The sequence below is a fragment of the Barbatula barbatula genome (assembly GCF_947034865.1).
Source record: "Barbatula barbatula genome assembly, chromosome: 25".
Classification (NCBI taxonomy): domain Eukaryota; kingdom Metazoa; phylum Chordata; class Actinopteri; order Cypriniformes; family Nemacheilidae; genus Barbatula; species Barbatula barbatula.
In genome coordinates, this window is record NC_136788.1 from 14368173 (window position 1) to 14390319 (window position 22147).

A 22147-nucleotide genomic window follows, 5' to 3' on the forward strand; every position below is an offset into this window, starting at 1 on the left:
TAAGCACGAGTCCACAAGTATTCATCGGAGTGCATTTTGGGACAGATTTGAGGTTATCATACCGGAAAGAGCAAGCGGTGCTTTCTAATCACTCTTGCTGTACTTTGTTGTCATACACTGACGTTTGTCCCATTGTTGTTATGCGGGACAGGAGCTGCCAGTTTTTATAGTTTTGTATTTCATATGTTGATATGCCCCCCGAGCATTATGCAAAAAATACTTATGTTTGTAATGCAACTGCTTATGTACTTTTATTTATTTGTATACACGATACATAATGTGCATAATGTGCCCTTAATATGCATATACTGTATGTTGTTATTTCATTTTTTCTCTATAATACAGAAGCCGAGTTGTACAGCTTTACAGAGCCCAGACACCACTTAAAATACATGTACAACAAAACATCAGAGGCTTATTACCATAAGTAAGAAAATGCACTTTAATAAAATGTGTTATTCTTGAATCGCTGGCTATATGCATTATACGCAATAATGTGGAGAGGAATCTCTTTTAATATGGAATTTGATGAAAACATACATTTTAAAAATTATCCACCATGTTAACGTATATGTCTGACATCCACGACACTCCTCCCATCCGTTCTGTGATTAGACATTCAAAAGGAATCCTGGGTAGGTTACATCGGTGGAGTTTTCATCAATGCGGGCTTCGGTGAATACCGCATCGAGGGCACTAAGGACGTGCTCACGAGCAGACTTCTGAGCGCTAAAAAGACAAATTGGCCACCCTACGGACTCGTAAACTTGGTGAGCATGCACAATTTAAGTCCACGAGACCGCAAGTCCACGTGAAGTGCGTCATTTGAGACAGGGCCAAACAAGCCCTAAATGAACTTCAATGTCCTAGATAGGCTGCACCTGATGTCTGGATCGGCTTTTTTTAAGACCCTGCCATCCCATTGGCCCCTTAGGGGACAGGGTTATTTTCTGATTGGCTCCAGGAGGTGATGAGTGACATGATGGGGCCACCACTCAGGTTTCAGCCTCAGGCATCGATTGACAGACGCATGGGAGAATCCCAAACCGCTAGTATGGTGAACGCAACTCTCAGTCGGCGTGTTTTTGAAGTAATCACACATCCTTCAGGCTTTTACTTCAATGCATCTCTCTCTCTCTCTCCCCCTCTCTCTCTCTCTGTCAGACTGATACAGAAAAGTACAGGAGTTACTGAAATGGGGACCCATTTTCCAATTTGTAAATTAAAAACAGCAGATTTCCAGGGGGGCTGAAAAGACGTTCAAATCTAATGAAAAATATGTCCTACTCTGAGCTCCTCTGTTAATACGTAGACACCCATGACACTCCGCACACCCCCTCACTCCCCTGAGAGAGAACACAATTTGAGGGTTATTTGCCTTCAAAACCAGCCAAAACTTAAAATGGCCCAATCTACTGACGGCACGGCATCGATGCGTCGCATTATTTTAACTAACAATGAGGATTTAAACTTTGATTCATTCGCTTTATCAGCCATTCATTAATTTCTCCCTTCTCTGCAGACTCACGTTCACAGAGCAATTCCGCTGTGTTTTTTTCTTCTCTTGTCAGTGGAAATCAATTTCAATCTACAAACAGTTCATTAGTTCTTGTGCTCTCAGTTTGTAAAATTTGGGTTTTGTTTTTCTCCTAGTCTAATTCGCCCTCTCACGGCGTCAAAGTAAACCATATATGTGAATCGATCAAAAATGCCTTCGTTATTCTATCAAAGCTTCACAAATCTGTTTTCAGATGTGGTTTTACAAAAACACGCGACTCAGCACGCCAGTCGCCGCTTGAATGGACACACGCTGAGCGCATCCTGCATCATACAAGGTTGTGATGCAATGGAAGGGTTTCCATGGTAATTAGCGGAAAGGCAAATCAAAGGGCTCGTTCGTAACCTGTTATGAAATACGGACTTTAAAACATAAAATATGCAGCAATGCACAGACATTTACATATATTTGATCTGGTACACATACCATCCTAAGCGGGGAGTTTAATAAATACAGTAAACTCAAAAAAAGCTGAACTTTGATTTTCATAAACATGGTAATGAAATCAACGAGAGCCGACTGACATCTGAAGATCAATGTTCTCATCTCACTGAATACCACGCTGGAGGCTTCTAAGCTCTGTTTCTGAATTTAGTGAGCTACCTACAGTATGTAGGCAGTATTTTAGGGCATCATAGGTGTGTGCTTCTAATGTGAAGGATGGAGCATATATTTATGCTGACACTTTGTCAGTGAACCACACACAGCCATGGTGGACAAGAGAAATGCATTACATTCAACATTTACCCAATTGCATGTCACTTATTTAGCATTGTGTCATTAAAGGGACAGTTCACCCAGAAATATAAATTTCGCCATCATTTATTCACCCTCGTGTCATGTATGTGACTCTTTCATCCGTGGAACGCAAAAGAAGATATTTGGAGAAATGACTCAGTGGTTTTGTGTGCATACAATGGAAGTCAATGGGGACCAATGTTGTTTAGTTACCAACATTCTTCAAAATATCTTCTTTTGTGTTCTGCAAAAGAAAGAAAGTCATATGAGAGTGAGCAAATCATGAAAGAATTTTCTTTTTTTTTTTCGTTTCATATAGATGATGCACTGTTCATGCCTACATAGGGCTTCCCAAAACTCATTGGGCGTTTACGCTGACTGTTAAATCACTTGAGGTCATGTGCTGTTGGTTGACAGCGGGCGTTCTGTCTGCTGTCTCTGACTACATCAGTTCACGGCTCCCTTTCTGCACTTCCATCAGTAGTCACACATCGTGTCACTGCTCTTCTGCACTCACGTCACCAAAATTATCTCACAGAAAACAAACGACTTGGGTACACTTTTTGGCTGCACATCGCTGTTAGTGCGAACGTCCCTTTTTGAAGGCACCTCCTCCTGTAGACAGCAGACACCAGTGCACTTGGTTTTGAAATAGATTGATAGAGCGATATAAAAACAGCGTTCTCTCTCGCCACCCTACTGTACATCTCAAAGAGGGACACATTTCCAGACCTTGATTTTTCTTTCCTATCCACGACAGAAGCACTTCATCATAGTCATTGCTCACTCTCGCCGGCTTCCTCTATCTCCCTCGGTTTCATCTTTCTAGATCTATCTATCTTTGTCTCACCGTCTGTAGTTGACTTTAGCTCTGAGTAAAAGATTTTTGGATGCAGTTTGTTTGTGTCACTTCTGATTAATGACTAGCAATAACATTATAGCTTACGCGGACATGGCAGGATGCATCTCTACCACGCGCAATCGATAAATCAGCCATCCGCAGCCAGGATTTACAATCTCTTTGACTTGTAACTTCTCATAATTCATATGCAGATTAATAGAATTGTGTCAGGAATGTACGTGGCGCAGGCCCATCGACCCGGATGGATTTAACGGTAGAGATGCGCATTCCCATGGCTAGAGACTTACGACAGCAGCGTGATGTTCACATATGCTAATAACACCTCATGTGTGGGATGTAAATCTAAATAGGCGAAGCACAGATTTTTTGTGAGTTACGATGACGGTATATCACCACGGATTTCAAGTCATTGCTTATCGCAGCTTATCTGCAGGCAATGAAGAAAACCGCTAACAAAAATGCTTATGTTTTTAATACGAATAAAGTACGAATCGCTGCTGACAGATGTGTCAAATTTCCACTGTTTTAGCACATTGTCAGTGTCACGTGAAAATGATTTTTGTACATTGTAACTGCATTTATGACTACACTACAGAAGGTCGAAACACAAAATGTTAATCCTTCTTGCAAAGGATCGGCCTCTACAGCAAAAAAGTACAAATCCCCCTCCGCAGACTCCACGGGATTCCAGAGAGGAGCATTTAATTCTTCCGCTCACCCCTCCTCTCTCTCCCATATGATTTAGCTATTTTTTAATATTCATCGCTGGCTAATTTTTGCCGTCTCTTTTCGAGGCATCAAAGGTGTGCGACTGAAGCGCTGAGGAAGGTCAAGCTGGCGACGGGGAGATTAAAAGGGTTGGAAAAACAAGTCTGTATTAACGAAAGGCTCCAGACAACTTTGGTGTGAACTACACAGGACTGAGTTTCAGACGCAAGGGCCACATGCGCACGTCATTAAAGTGATAGAATATGAAAGCATATTAATAGGAAAAATTCAAGAGTAAAATGGTTGAATTTGCATATGTAGACTAAAACATGGTATAATAAATAATTGTCCAACTGCATGTGGTTCTAAATCTGGATAAGACTTTTTCTTCAGTGTAACACATGAGAGGATATGTTGAGAAATGTCTTTGTGGTTCTGTGGGGTTGTGTCTGGAATACAGACACATTGCATGCACTTTCAGCAAGTGAAACCAATATCTAACGTTGACCCCCTGCACTGATCTAAGACCCGGTTTCCCCAACCCTTAACCTCACCACCTATAAAGCTAACCTTAAAACTGTTCTCAGATCAGCAAAATGACCTTTCAGCCCAAACCCGATGAACTCCCCGACGGCCACGGCTTTTCTCCCTCGCTCTTATCGTCAGCACTTTGTCATATTGTCTCTCCCGCCTTAAATGAGCTTTTAATGAATCCATTGAAACTCGATTAAAACCACTAAATCTTCCATGATTAGCACTACATTAGCCGGGTCTTTAAAGTTATGTCGCCATTGACGTCTGATCGAGTATTAGCGAGACCTTTTGGTAACACAACTCTAATCTTCACTAACCTTTCTTATTGTAGAACCTCCCAGTGAGTTTAATTTCTGATTTGTTGAAAGAAACCTTCGAGACGGCCAATCAGAAAATCAAGAAAATAGCACAACGAACGATAGAGAGGCTGGAATGACATAATAGCTCCCCTTATCACATGAAGAGAAAAGGATGTCACAGCAGCTGATTACATGAAAGGGGAGCTATTGTCCCATGAATAGAAAAATCGATTTAAAGACTTGATTGAGATGGAATCTGCTCTTTGCTTCATTTCCCTTTGCGGTGAGAGATGATGAGACCGTTCTCATACACAGGAGGATGATGGGAAAAGATGATTTTCCATGTTCATTACGCAACGTGAGCTGAACGACAGCTAAAGCAATATGCAGTCGACTTAATGAAGTATTAGTTTAGTTACTATACGTTCCGTTGTTGTGTTTGTTGTCATCCATCACAACGTTTGTGATGGATGGATATAGATAGAGAGCGAGAGACTCTCCTTTCCTGTCCATCTCTCTCCTACATCACCCTGACTCACAGATCAGATGACGCCTGAAGGAGGAAGATTCGTGCCAGGCATTTGCATTTACCGAAAAGCGACGTGATGAAGTGCCCAGTCTGTCTCGTGCGCTTACGCCGCATGTGCTGTAAGGAGCGAATGAAGGCTGGTATAACTCATGCTATTCCTAACCGCTGACACACACACATGCTTAGCACTCACAGGCCTACTAAAACTGAAGGCTGATTTAAATGAAACTACGCTGCAGTGCTGAATATCTTACATGTATGTGCACACACTGAGTACCCTGTATCTGTATGTACACACATTATGTTCAAATTGAAAACATGTGGTTTACATATCACAGCTGTCCTTCTGAAACCTTGAATCTCCATATTTTGGGATTTGTATTTTAATATTTAATAAATCATTATTATTAGTCACCGGTTTTCTTACACCCAGTTAACTTCCGGTTTGTACTAGGCTAGTGTCTAATACTATAACTATTTATATTTAATTACATTTACGTTAATATTAATTCATATTATTATTTTATTCTATTAGTAATTGTATTAAACAATTAAATTGTTGAATTTTGTTGTATGTTCATTTTATTAAATAAACAATTTGTTGAATGGGTCTGGCAGTTTGGTCGTATTTCAACAAACCGTATGGTACATTGATTTCTAGCGGTTTCTTTTGATTGTTATCAGAAATAATCTACAGGCACTCTATTGTCTGTGAATATCCCGGAAGTTAAGGAAGGGGTCACAAAAGTGCGCATGTGCATTACCATTTATTTCTGTTGTTAAGATGAAACCGTCAATAATCATTTAAAAACTACATTGTATTTCCATTCCCTGAAAACCAGTGCATTTGGAAACCTGAGGTTTCGTAAGGACAGCGATGATTTTTACAGTATAAATAATGATTACATTTACCATTTGTTTATAATACCTATGATGTTTGAAATCTATGATTAATATGTTAAAAATACTAGGATATACTCAGGTAAAAATGACAGCGGCAAGAACAGTAATCTATGATCCACACGGCTTTGAATATTTGTTTTCTTCTGACGCTTACAATGTCAAAGCTTTCTGTTGTAATGCCTGAGACAGGTCAGACACACAATAACTAGTTAGATTTCTTACATATAACAACTTCACCCCTCACCTAGCCAGCAAGCTAGTCACCTGGGGGTCTACCTCCAATCTGCAACTACACCTTTGACCAGGACAAGATCTCTGGTGACCATAGCAACCCACACCACACCATCAAGATAAGACTATTTTACGACCAAATGGAATGTAGGGAGATATGCCCTCTTTATTCACTTTGGGGACAGACATACTATAGAAATATACGTTACCATGTATTGATGTTCTTGTCTTAAACATTAACCCAAAGTAGCTTGAATGAACTACTAGAATTATTAGATTTGAAGTAACTATTTTAACCAAGATGATATGTAGATCATGTTTGGGGTCTATAAGCTGCATTTGTCATTCCCTTAATGTTATTGTTTGTTGTGTCTTGGTAACTCTTTTCATATTAGTTTTATTCAACTCTTAGAAGTTTTCTTACAGAACATCAAATCACCTTCCACATGCAAACAAATGCTAGATGAAAAAGACAATTAACTTTGGAGGTGCCATCTCCTTATTGGGTCACATCCTTACAGCTTAAAAGAGACCACCGTCCGTGCTGTGTTTTCTCTCTTGTCTCTTCACCCGGACCCCTACGTTTGTGCCAGTCTGCGGCCTTGTCTTTCCAGATACAGACCCTCTGCATCAACTGGTTATCTCTGATGACATCCAGCCAAGATCAACTGGAGCCTCAACAAACTGCATCAGGACACTTTCTTTCTTTTGATGGGCAAGACACGCAAGCATCGTACTTAGACTCATCAGTGGATGAATATACCATCATTAATCCTTTTAACAAAGGTGCTAAACCAATAAGAAACTGATGTTTTGTTCAGGCTATTGATCTTCTGAATATCAAATACTACCATTAATCCATGCTCTAATCTTCTCTCTGCTTCAACTTCAACCTTCTTCCAATGCTAAACTGAATGTGTGAGTGTATGTTAGATTAGTATGTGTCTGGTCTAGGTAATAAAGTCCTGTATTATGTCAGACGTATCGTTGTCTGTAGTTCATGCTCATAATCCGGAGGAGATGTTTGGAAATGTTAAGGTGGAAGGATGTTTGCCGAGCAGGAGGGAAACAGTATTGTTTTAGAAAATAAATATCTGTTTTTAGGCCTGTATACAGATGTGTGTGTTTACATTATGAAACATTATTACTTTATAAAAACAATACAATGAAGACAACTTCACAGCGGGAAATATCGTTTACCTTAAAAAGGCAATTTCGATTTTCCCTGTCTAAACTCACCCCGAGTGAATATTTCGAGATCTATAAAGCCTTCGGCAAAATACAAAAAAAAACATTGTCTACAGCTGCGTTGGCATCAGAGCCCCAGGTGTGTACCTTTAGCTGTTCATAGATGACTCATGCTTACCGTTTATAAGGCTATGAAATATATATTTCATTTGAGAGAATAATAAAGTAATTGAAGTAAAAGTATTGCTAGAGTGTTCATTTAACAGTTAAAGGGGTCATTACATTTTCCCTTGAGTCCCACTTCTTAGTAAAGCTTTTCATCCCCAACATCCATAATGTAGATACCACACAGAAACTCAAGCAGAACTTTGCTGAGGTCAATTCCTGTGAATCACTGTCAAAGGTTTTTTGATCCATTTGATGAACATGGCTCAACGCATCTTAAGAATGGACCCTTGCACAAGTGTGACCTTTCACGGACCACTGCATCTAAACAAAAGCAACCTTTAACTGACCTGCACATCACCCTTTAATCGTGTGAAGCACTGTACCAACGCCTCTTTCTCCCTCCCCTCACGGGACAAGCAAGGCAACGTTACAGAAAAGGAAGGACAGAGACTGTGCGTACGTGTCATTTACATTCTCATCTTTAACTCCCGCGCACTCGCATCTGCTCGCGCCCCCCTTTCCCTGCATTCAAATGGCACCTATGAATCTTCATTGCATCTATCGGCTTGGAAAGCGTCCCTTCTATAAATGACTATTGATGATGCTGCCGCATCGTAATGAGAGCGAGTGCGAATTTTCAGGGAGAAGGAGCACGGGGCCATTCGGCTCCAGACTAAATCTCAAGACACCCCCTGGAGGCAGCGGAGGCAGCGGAGGTACCACGCGCTTGATTTATCAGCCTGCTTTCTGCCTATGTGTGTGTGTGCGTGTGTGTGTTGTCATATTCGGCTTAAATCAAACCTAAGGTAATCCAGAAGCTTCAGATCAATGCCGGGAGACGCGAGGTGACTACATCCTTATTTCGCGCTGATGTATGATGCTTAAAATACAATTTAACTGCTATTAATTATCTACGGTTTTACCTAAATCATAATACTCTCTAAAATATATCACAGTTGCCAAGGTTACTGTCTGTTACCTAATAGCCTTCATGCATTATGACTGAAATGATTCCATAGTTACGCCGATGTAAGAGACGCAAGCCTCATTAGCGCCGATTATAAACTGCAAGAACTCGGTCCCGCAAAGTAGTGCTTTCCTGTTATCTCTTCTGAATTCCCACAAGGAAGTGAGCAGCGAGAACTCAAGGACTTCCACAGCACTCTGAAGGTTATTTTGCACATTCTCTTTTACTTTATATCTTTCCTCACAAGCTTGGAAAGCTTTGGGGCGAAACGTGTAACAGTGCGACTTGTCGATAAAAACGCTTGGCTCTTCTCCGGGTAACGACATAAAACACGTCCTTGACAGTTTAAGCGAGGAAACAAAAACATCCCGAAGACTGTGTGGCAGAATCAAAGCTTTGTTGCGCGCTGTGATGTGATGTTATTTCGCTGTTACCTAATAACAAAAAGTTATCTACCAACCCATTTAGCGGCGGCAGATGCGGATGCTGAAGATTGCCTACAGGAACGCAGCTGACTCGCAGTCAACGACGGCATGGACAAGTCATTTCACACGCATTAAAAGCGATAAATGATGAGAAAAAGAATTACATTATTACATCACTGTTGGAACTAAGTGAATACAGCACTTTCTATTGCCAAATTTTCTGCTAAAGAAAGCCATTCTCTATTTATCATTTCAATATAGTTCACCCAAAAATGAAAATTCTGTCATTATTTGCCAAACTGTCAAGCTAAATAAGCCTGTCAGGCTGATTTTTTATATTTGGATGTGAAATTATTTCATACAGAGGAAGAAGCTAATGGGAACTTGCAAAAAACCAATACCTCTTGAGATATTTGCTGTATTTTTATTTATTTAAATATACTGTATTTTAAAATAAATAAAACAGAATTCTAAAAAATAATTCATATATAATATCTAAAACATTTAAATAAATAAAAATGCATAATGTATTTTTTATTAATAGATCAATTGAAATATTTGTATTTATAAAGACTAATAAACAAAATGTTATAATAAAACATGTCATGATTATAAATACAATATATAATATGAAATATACACAAATAATTTATGATTAATACACAGTAAAAAAACAATTATGTTTTTTTGTTTCAACTAAATTTTAAAACTTGCACTGCATGTATTAGCGACAACGGAAATGTCTGTAATATTAACAGAATATTATTCTAACGCTTTTATCCAAAGCGATTTACAAATGAGGCATAACAATGGACTTTATACCGGCAGAATCATTTCCCTTATTTATTTTGTCTACAGTGTATAAATAAATACAAATTTGAAACAATCTTATTTCATGTTCTATGGATGATAAATGAGTTTGGAACAACATGAGAAAATAATGACTGATCTTTTTGGGGGTGAAATCCAAGCGCTTAAACTTAAGACATTTCAATCCCAACCCCAACCTCAATCCTTAAACTTAGCTCAGGAACCCAAACCAGTACTTGGATGTTTCCATTGGCTGTAGCTGCGGTGTCAACCCAAGGCGACTTTATAAAGTGCGACAGTGGATTCCAGGCCCAATCAGGACCTTATTACTGTACCGAAAGCACAAATCTTCCCTTGCAATTCACCAAACCACCGCCTCTCACTCTAACTCTCCCCCTTGTTCTTTCTCTCCTCATCTGACACCGCCAGACTGAGCAGAAAGAGGAAAGCAATCGTGTCACATGAGATTTTCGAGAAACCCTAGCTGAACCGATGGTTCTCCATTAAGATAATGAGGCCCCAGGAATGGCCATGCCAGCTCCCTCATTTGCGCCGTCTCTGAACCCGCTGCCTCCTCCTGAGGATGCATTCTTCGTACCATAATGGGCTCCTCAGTCTTGCTTTTCTACCCTTCTTTCTCCTCCCACGTTCCTCGGCTCCTATAATACAGCCGTGATGTTGGAGCCCGCCCCGTTGATTCCGTCTCGCTATTCTCTGAGGTTACACAGGAAAGATGGCAACCACAGACGCACGTGTTTACAGAAATCCGAACGCCCTGCAGATGTTTGTCTTAAAGCTGCCCCTGTTGATCAATTTGGGAATTGTTAATATATTAATGACTGGTTTAGTTTAATACTCAGATCTATGGACGGCATCAGTTGATCATGGCTGGAATGTTCTTGCACATAAAAATAATTCCTATTTTTAAGTGTTGAAACCCATTCATAATAAATGAAGACACCAGAGACATGAGACAAAGTTCAAAACCTTCTGTTCTGAAACCAGCTCATGTATATGCAGCGCTCACAACTGCATTACCGACAAAACCACTGAACGGCTAACACAGACATTCGCATCATGGCCAAAAGTATGAAGTCACAACTTTCCATTTAACAGCTTTGGCATGGGCTCCGTAATTCCAGTGAATACAAATCTGTGCTACAGCATACAATGACATTAAGGAGAATTGTGTTTTCGACTTTGTGGCAACAGTTCAGAAAGGTTTATTCTTCTGCCGCACGCCAATGGCCCTTTATACACAGTGAGAGCCATAAAATAAATTATTTACAGGGTCTGGTGTGGAGAAGTTTAACGGGCCAAACCCAAACCTGAAGCCCTCTGAACACCTTTGCGATATACGCATATCTAAAAGGATACAAATCCTCAAGTGGAAAGTCTTTTCAGAAGAGCAGAAGTCATGTTACTATCACAGAAACAACAAGGAAAGTAAATGTTTTAAATGAAATGCTCAATAAGCAAATATAAACCATCCCTGGGAATCCAGTAGATTCGATCATATGGTATACTGTACACGGTGTCCACAAATTTAAACAGAAGCCACCCCCGAGCAAGGCCCATTGAAGAGAATTAAATTATATGCCCTAAAGGATAACATCGGTCGTGTATCTGTGCAGGCCGAGAGGAGAATTGATCTGTTGTCCTGTGTGTGGTGGCGGAGGCTTGCCATGATGGCAGGGGTTCAAATGCTATTGATTCCCTGAAGGCTGCGGGAATTGGCAAGCCAAGCATGGACTGGGGAAGAGCTTCATGCCCCAGCAGCTACAGTAAGATAACGTTATGGTCTACCCGAAAAATATAACATTTGGTTGTTTTATTATGCTGGTACCCGTTCAGGCTGTATCTTGGCTATTACTTGTAGTTTATTTAACATTGATCAATGATGAATGATGGAGAACACATTTTGTGGTACTTTTACCCAACCTTGTGTTATTTCTTATTTGATCCTTTTTGGTGCAATGCTGTGAAAACCGCTATTAAAAGAAACATTTTCATTGTTGGGTGACCAATTCCTTATACAAAAAACAATACTTTGTACCCCACAGAGCAATTGGGTAGATCTCTAATCTTCTGTTAATCTTTTCCTATGATAAATTTAGTGAATTAATTAAGAAAATGACTTAAATCGATTGCAGTTCATAATTACTTTCTGGGGAAAAGGCCTCAAGTGTATATGAGCAACTAATGAACTGAATTCCACCGTGGTCGTGGCGTTAAATTGCCTGTATTCTTGACTTACTTTAAAGGGAAACACTAAAATGTCAAGATCGAACAGTTCTTGATGCAATCCATATTTGAAAAACATAACATAAACCCTCCCTGTGGATTACAAGCTGAAAATGAAGCCGATCTAGACCAAGAAAAACAACATATTAATCCCCTAGGTGCCCTGACAAACCGAATTTGTAGAGGTTACAGATCTTTCCTCTTTAAGCATACGTTTTTATGTCCTAGCGAAGTTTGTATTTATTTCTCTTTCATTGGTTAATCAAAAGGTCATTACCGGGTCATCTAACCCTTTCAGTTGTCTCTTCTTTATTGCCATAATCTATTTTCATCGGACACCCCACACCTGCTGATGTATAAGGCACAGTCGTATCTATTTGTGGCTTAACGTTACTCATTTTTATAAACCTCTGAAAGGACACGGTCGGGTATATAAGCTGCAGTTTTGCCACAGTCAACAACAGTCGAGTGAAGATCAGAATATCGGCAGAACCATCAGTTAAAACACGCGAGAAGGTTGTGATGGATGTTTTCCACCGTGTGGCTCCCTCGCCCAACTCGCCAGTCAAGTTTTTCAGCGGCTAGCTGATGAGACGGGTCTATTATCTCCTCTCGGTGAAGGTCGGCCAACGGATGTTGCGGCCCACATCTCGATGAAACGCCCCGCGCGGATGAGGCAGAGCAGAAAACATTTCCACTTACCTAAGAGATCTCTCCGGGAGTGCGAAATTTCTCATTTTTGCGGCTGACAGCTTCTCGACGGGTGCGGGAGCCCCTCCTGCTCCAGGACTCCGGCTCTAGGTGTGCGAGCAAAGAAACACTCTGGGAAAAAGACCTATTCTATCTCAGAAGAAGTCCAGGGGTCTTTCATCAAGTGCGGAGACCTGCCAAACACGCAAACGGAGAAGATCGGGGCCCTGCCGTTACTTCAGCATGCTTCCAAAGAATGATTGTGCCCTTGTCCAAAGTAACCTCAATTTCAGACTTGGACAGCCTGTGTAATGAAAGCCAGAAAGAGAGCGGTCAAGATAGAAAGCCGAGAGCAGAAGAGAACACAATGAGACTCGTCTGATGAAGAGAGAGTCAGCTCTCCACTCCAACAGAAGTGATAGAAAAGAGGACGTGATCGAACCTTCAAGTACAGAACATCAGCCACTACAGAGAAGGGATTTTTCTTGACCCGACTATACAGATATACCCGGCACCTACTTTAATGAAAGTGGACGTGTCAAATATTCTCGTGAAGTTATCTATGGGTGGTCAGCGGTAATGAACGTGGATGAAATTGCAAATTTACTCCTCTCAGTCTGAGCGGCATAACGCCGTCTTTTGGCTGAACACAAGAAACGGTAATAAATATTTATCTCCTAATAGCATCAGTGCATTTTCAAAGGCAATGATGGATTCCCCTGTCTTTGCCCACCTTGAGAAACCCGCCTTATGAATATTTAACACGCTCTCCCAAACAATTTTTACATTTTGTCATTGTCAATGATGCATGCCATCAAAAGTTACCCGTATGCCTTATTTTTTTAACCTGCAGACACGTGTGGGAGCACACATATCCAGATGGGTTCCTGCGCAAGAATCTATAGAAAAGCAACGCTATAAATATACAAATAAAAAATCTAGATTTCTGCATGTATTGTGTCAATTCCAGTCCAATGTCTGTTGAATTTCAACAAAATCAAACCTCAGAAATGACAAAGTCATCCTACAGCAATGTGAAAGACTGAGAGACGGCAAGGAAAATGCATGAAAGTTGTGTAAAGAAAACTCAAGCCTATTCCATCATGTTCATTTTTTTTACTGATCCAAAAGAAACTGTTTTGGACAAATGTATAAACATTTGTATTGTGTTGTTTAAACATGTAGTTTTCTTTGCACTTTTCAAAATCAAATAACAACATTTTCATTTGTATTGAAAGAGAAATGTTCCCTAGTTCACAGAATGAAACGAAAATGATCATTTTACTTAACGTACCTAAAACGTCAAATCATTTTTAAATGTGGTCTCTTCATTATTTCCGTGGCTGTGAACTTAAAAACTCTTAACGTGTAGTTTCCTGGCAAATCACATAATATTACATTTTGTACATTCTGTTTGTGGAGTAATTATTTACGTCAGAAGCGGGACAGATATGTTCTTCGTACAAAAGCCACATCGATGAAGCCAAGCCTCTCTCACCCAGAGCAGATGTCCCCCAAATTACCTCTCCAGTGTGTTCACGAGAGGTCTTTGGCAGATTCTATCATTGGCACGGACAGAAACACCATGGTAACCCAGCCAGAGGGGAATCCATGCAGAAAAATATGGAAATTACCACTTAAAGCCGTCCATCGGCCCCTTGTCAGCATTCAGACCCTTATACTCCAACCATTGTCCGCCGTTTGTATCTGTTTGTCCGTCGTGCAGCACCCGGCTCAGCGATCGGTGAGGTTGCCGGGAACATGAAATAGCTCAAATGCTGTTTTGACAACCTTATTGCTGTGGTCATCAAATGAGGGACAAACCTACAGGTGCAAGATGGCGGTCCAAGCGATGAGCTGGCTAACAACTTATCTTACCGGAGCAGGCAGTGAAAGAAAAGAACAGTGAGATATTTTATGATATCTGGGTGAAATCCCAAACCCTCCGGAGGGGAGATTTACCAGTGTTTGAGTGATATTTATGCCTCCAGTCTGTGATTTTAATAAGATTTTGAATTACGAGGTAAATTTACTCCCCTTGTGGTTCTTTTTATTTTTCCAATCTAATTCGGCTTTAAGAACGACAAATTCTTGAGTTTCGAGGATACTTTAGCAATCTATCGCAAAATAAGATGTTATTTCTTTTTTATAGTGCACGCCAGGGCCTACGCTTGTTCTTATTCAGTTATGTTATACTGCAGAATATGCCACGGCCCATCTTCTACCTGCTGCAGTCGATTTTGCACTGATAATCAATTAATACAGAGCTTGGACAGTATTGGGCCCGTTTCTGTGGACGTAAATGGTAGTCAAACAAAGAGAGAGCTGGAAAAGACAATAACATTACTCACAACAGTCTGCAAGGCACAATGTGCAAGAGCAACAAAAACAGTGAATCCAGTGAAAATCCTCATTGGTCAGAGAGAGCGTTGTTTGGAAACGCACACTGTAGCAGTTTGTCCGCTACTGTAGAAACAACATGACAAATCCCATGCAAGGGGCCCGCGGTGTATGTAGATAGAAATATCTCATTCTAAGGTAACAAAAACATAACGCTTCATTATGTGAGGTCTTTATACACCTCTGAACGCATAGTTACATGTATGTATATTACATTGCATTTCTGTCACCAGATCCTCATGCATATCATGCATTGCACCTTTAATTTTTCTTATAAGATAGTAACCAAGGGCAGATGGCTCTCAATAGAGAACAATTTCATCTGTGTAAATATATTTGTCAGCGTTCATATTTATGAGTATGACCAACAGTTCCATTCTAATTACTGGCATAATCACGGACCATCGCTACCGGTGAGGTGCCCTCAAACACAATACGTCTGTCCTATGACACCGTGGATAATTTTGATGTAGCACGTAATGAGCGAACGGAAAACCAGAGCGAGGCCGTCTAGACCAAATAAACAGAGACCTAATGGCAGGAAGCCGTCTACAAACAAAGGTCCCTTATGTTTGGTCGTAATGCAATCTTATAATTAGAATCAAATTCCATTAATGGGAGCCTGTCTTCAGCAAAATTTGTGCTTCATTAGAAGAAGCGAAGCCCACGCACACACATTTTGCCTGCAGGCCCCCATGCATGCCCACCACATCACACACGGTGCTGTAAGACTGTCAGGTAGAAATTTTGCCTCATGCATCTCCCAGCAGCCTAATTATGATGCTAATGAACTTCTAAAAGCTGCAAATTTAGAAGGTAGAACCATTGGGACGGCACTACTCTCTGCCTCCCCATGCCACCCTGATGTAATAAACGGTGCCGCTGTAAAGTACCAAGTCAGCGTTGGACCTGTCACTCACAGGTGGGGGAATGATGGAGCAACTAGATTTAAGAACCACCACCGGGGAGGTCGAAGGATCCAAGGGGACCACTGGTGATCAGGTTTCAGCGAGAACAAACCCTTAGGCTGGATAGTTAGATTTATAGACCTGGACAAAGATTAATTACACAAGATCAAGGATCAGGCTACGGTTGTGTTTATCGAAGACTGAAAGCATGTAAACAGAAATGTAAACAGCTTCTTATTTATCTCCACAGTTTATTTACTGCTGATATAACATCTCTCTTCGGAGTTTGAGTCGAAAAGTAATTAGCATTTCACACTCTCTAAGAGTCAAGAAACCAACAAACTTCAGCTTCATATTTTCTCCCATTATGCATTAGTTATGTCTCTAAACGTCTGCACAAATATTTTGTTATCACAAAGCAGGAGTAAGTTAACATTAAGGCAAACAAGCAATGACAGCACACCATTGGCTAAAAATGATCCACTATGGTGGTTACTACTGTAGGTTACACACTATTAGGGATTAGCAAGCAAAGAGTGTTTAATTGAGAGCGTTTATTTCTGCATATAATAGCAAGTGATTCAATTTGTCCTGATGTAATTTGCAGGGTATGAGGGTGCCGTATGGGTCAGCTTGGAGATGAATTTATTCCTTTATTCAGTTAGCTATGTTTTGTTCACATAATGTAATTGAATTGCCTTAAAATGTTCTCTATAATGGATTTTTTTTTCTGACTGAAGTACATCTTTGATGACAAAACAATGTGCAATAAAAAGTCATGTCAGACCCCAATCATAGTTTTTTATAATGATTATATTTTATGTTTTTGTTCATAATTATAATGTTTTTAAAAGCCCCAAGCATTAGGCAGAGGCTTTATGTAGCACGAACTTCAGATGCGTTTCAGGAATGAAACCTACGACCTCATCTGGCCATCTTGGTCTATTAGGTAAGCTACAACCATGAGGAAGATCACAACATGAAATGCTTCATTGTACTTGTTTGCAGCAATGGATCTGCAAAACGTACAGAATAAGAGAAAATATCTTACACAGCTAAGCAGCAAATATGCAGCTTCGCTCGGATAAATGTCAAAACAGACATAAAATTCAGCGGGTGCTAATTTACCTCAGTCTCAATGGCTGGGCACACAATCTGCAAACTGATCCAAACCTTGCAGCGAATTACGCCAAGAGAGATTAAAAGGAAACAAGCATAATCCCGATAAGGGATTGCGGCGTATTTTTGACAGCGTATTTTTGATTTCTGTTTGCAATCAAACCTGTATCTGTAATAAGAACAAGCTACAACCAAATGTTTCGCATCTTGTTTACAGCAAGGGACCGTTTGTAATCTATTCCAGAGACGTGACCTCACTGTCACTTGAGTGCCAGGTCCCTCAGCAGACTCCATAATAAGTGAATTTGCATACGTTCACGTTTCACAGCAGAGGCATGTGAGTGGGTTACGATCTCCACTGAGGAAACTGTCTGTTGGGAAATAGAAAAAGACGTCACAACACAACATAGTGACACCTGCATGTTTTTTACCTGCAGTTCACATGCACTTTGGCGTAGATCTAAGCAGTTTATGTCAGGTGACCAGGTAAGTTAACCCTACCGCTAGGATACAAAAAACATTTCTTGAAATCTCACCACCTAGTTTTCGAAAGGATTGCGTTGATGTTTTTCCTATGCTATTCCCAACATGATGGTTCATGTTAAAAAATTGTAAGAAGACACATCTATACATATTCACAGAGAAAGCTATGCACCGTGTGCTGTCTGTGGATCAATAAAGTTCCTTGCCCATATCACAATGTCATAGTTGCTCAGCCGACCGTGTAAGTCACCAAACTGTGTGATTTCAACTCAGAATTGGATTGAATCGGATTTACACTGCCTAAATCCACAAACACTGGGGAGAGTATTTAAATTCGGACAGAACTCAAATAAATTAGGTGGGGGTAGAGGCCTTTAGTAGCAGCCAGATCCCATTGTAACTAATAGGGCCATTGATGCTAATTGCTCTCCTTAGCTGTTTGCCTCTGGATAAGTCTGTGATGTGATTTAACATTCCCCACGGACAGTACAAGCACTTGACACTCGTCCGATCTGGCCACTCCACCGGGACGGTCACGAGTAATTGAGGCGACAGTGTTTCAGCTTAAGTAAATATGTGTCCTTGTTAGCAAACAGTAGTAATTCCTTAAATCGGAGATACAAGTTACTAATAAAAAGTAGCCATATTAAAACTATTTTAGTACTTATCTGACACAAAAACATCAGCTATCTCATCAATAACACAAAAAGGCATCAGTTAGCATAATTTACTATAATCTCTTTAATATAATTTGGCATAATGGAAAAAGCCAAGCAGGTGTTTCAAATGAATCTGTAAATCCTTTTGCTTAATTTAAATGAGTCAACTTAACAAATCAAGTCACGGCATGACCCAGGCTTTCAAATGCTTTACGTAACAGAGAGAGAGAGGGAGAGGGAGAGAGAGAGAGAGAGAGAGAGAGAGAGAGAGAATGGATTTTAAGAGTGCACTAAACTAAACATTTACTCAATGTAAAAAGTATCTTGTTATAAAAAATTTAAATATAAATATTGGTTAGTTACTCTCCAATAGTTTCAATTAGCTAATATAAGACTGGGTCAAACCAGACTTGATTGATGTCAATTCAAAGTAAACTTTCGTAGTTTCACGCTGTTAGCATGCTAGTTGGCACAGTCTTCCAACAAGCTCTAATGTAATTGTCCATTTCGTAGCTCAGCATTGAATCGTGATGTTGCAGTGTAAGGGAAATTGTTCTGTTAATTGCTGGTCAGGGGGTCAGAGTCAGTCATATTTCGTTTGCCGCTTTGTGCTAACTGCTTTGTTGTGAAACGGCCTGAGGGCAGGCAAGAGTTCAGCTCCCTAGTCGCTAAATTGTTTACTTGTAGCAAATCCGCAAGACTGCATCGAAAGCTACAGATTCCGAGGGCAACGCAGCTTAAACACAGCTGCAATGTTAAACATTCAACGAGAGATGAAAGCGATGACTGTAGATTTACGCAAGCAATTGAGTGTTGATGAAAGGTCTTCAAAGATGCAGTGCATTTATCGTAAACACTATAAATCAGTCACAGTTCAATACAGGAAAGGCTTTATTAAATAAAATATTCTTAGCATACTCAATCTACAAGACAGCTTTCCAGGAATAAAGCAATCAAACTTCAACATGTTTGCTTCACATTCAAAACTTTTTTATACAGTTCTACGACGACAGCACAAAGACAGCTGGACTTGCGATCTGGCAGACGGCGAGATGATAGCAGCCACGTGTGCTCTCGAAATGACTTCATAATTCATTTTCATAGGATTGCCATATATTTCATCAGCTAATGGTTTCCTGGTGTCTGTAAAGTTAGAATGGAGGATAAGGTCATGTGAGGACCTTGTTCGTGACCGGTCGGGGTTAATCAAAGGTTAGCATTAGGATTCGTTGGCGTCTGACATTAATTAGACACGAATAACCAGAAATTACAGAAACGGCTTTCAAACACTTTACATGATTCCAAGCAGCCAAGAAAGGACAACTGGGCCACAGAGGCGAGCAAAGGTGGCGTAGCGTCTCCTCGGGGGAGAATTTAACTCATCCGCTCTCGCAGTGCTGCTCGATAATTGGCAGGCCAGTCCATGTGTTGATTACCAGCACACTGTAACAGGGAGGGATGGTATCCAAGTGTGTTTGTTCCAAAGGTTGAAACGTTCTCCGGGCCGATGCTACTCTCATTTATTAAAGTCTGGATATATGAGTAGCAAGTTAAGCTTGAAATGAGAGCCCAAGGAAATTGATTGGATATTGAGTCCATCCAGGAGGACAAAATTTGAGATGGTCGCAAGCTGTGATTAAAAGGAATAGTTCACCCAAAAATGACAATTCTGTCATTATTTACTCACCCTTGGGTTGTTCCAAACCTGTATACATTTCTACCATAGGTAGTCAAAAGTGCCCCAGAACGGTTTGCTGTACAAAGTATTTTTTTCCTACTATGGTAGTCAAAGGGGGGCATAATCTGTCTGGTTTGGAACAACTTAAAGGTGAGTAAATGATGACAGAATATAAATTTTTGGGTGAAGTATCCCTTTAAGTATCCCTATGTTGTCCGTTACACATGTTCTTCAAAATATCTTCTGTGTGCAGTCGATTGGAAACCTGAAGGCAAAATAACGTAATTTTGTTTCAGATGTCAAAGGTTAAAGCAGCAAAGTGTCAGTACAAACAGGGGCACAACTGGATATCACAATACCAGTACATCAATGGTGAAGATAGCATAAACTGTGCATCCTTAAAACCAGATATATTAATAAATCTCATATATTAACAAATCTGTAACTCATTTGGTTGAGCATTGTGTTTTCAGCACAAAGATTGTGGGTTGTGGGTTCGTTTCCTAGGACACAAACACTGAAAAAACAAACGCTCGAATGCACTGTAAGTCACTTTAGAAAAATATGTTTACGTTTAAATTACAACACAAATATGACTGAAAATGTCCAAAAACAGTTTTTAATTAACATATTTGAACAGATGAGCCATGCATCATATTCCCAATACGTTCAACATATATTCGTCTTTCTGCTCTCAAGAAAAGCCTGTACGTTATCTCAATGGTTTGCACACGCATGCTTGTCTTCCTCTTTGGCACTGCACTGTCATTCACGGTGCTACGCTGCCCCTTAGCAGGTCTGTTGGGTACAGCACTGTTGGCTGCAGAAAACAATGAACTATATCTACTCACTCTATTCTCAATGAATGCATTTAACAGCCACTATTCAATTTGGAAGATACAGACGAACATCGCCAAGATTGCAGTAGGACCCTAGCTGCAGGGACAGCAAACAGGTACCATTACCTGACACTGGAGTATTTGAGTTAAAGCCAGGTAAAACCCAAATGTGAATTTATTACAGAAATGAATTAGACAACAAAAGGCCTGGTTTTCAAAACCGTGAACATTAGCAGACACAGCCAAGAGACACCAATCAATAGCAGGTGGGTGTCAACGCTGTTCAGCGCAAGTCATTTACTGTATACCAAACTCAGAGACAGGCCCAATCGAGGAACCGGGGGTTCAGTGCCTTTCTTCGAGGCAAAAATTGTATTAGAGATGGATTGCGATCTCTGGAGCACTCCAGGTATGTCTAACCGGGGATGAACTTGCAACCTTTCTGTTAGCAGACCTGATCCATATCTATTACACCACCAGCAGAGAGAATATGATAACTCTTAGAAGGACTGTTGCATAGCTACCTTAGTGAGTGCCAACGGGAAAAGGGTGTTTTTTATTTTTCGAGGCAGAATATGATTTTGTGATGCAGGGGCAGTTTTCAGACCTGTCTAAATCCTAATCTTACCTCATAAATGAGAAACCGCCAGCAGTGACTAAATCATACTAGAAGGTGAGAGGATTTTCTGGAAGCGGAAAAATGTGGTTAGAATCTCCCGCTATCTAGAAACCGTGAGAGAGAGTATCAAAATATTTAAGGCGCGCTTGGATCTTTGGCAACGAGGAGAAAGCTGTCCTTCTGTTGTTGATATAAAAAGTAGATCAATGCAATTGCTTAAAGGGTCGGTACACTCCCATAAAAAAAATTCTGTCTTAATTTACTCACCCCCGAGTTCCAAATCTGTATCAATTTCTATCTGATGAACACAAAGATATTTGAAAGATTGCTTGTAACCAAACATTGCTTGGCCACCAATGGCTACCATAGTATTGGACGATTTTGAACAACTTGACGGTGAGCAAATGATGACAAAAAAAATTGGGTTTTAACTTTTGGGTAACCATTTAAGAACGAACATCTTCAAGCATTTTCGAGCAGATGACCATGAAGAGCAAATCACGACCAGCATCTCACTAAAAATCCAACGTCTCTCAATGTTTCCATCACATGACCTCACACATCCAAACTTAAGAGAACAAAAAGCAC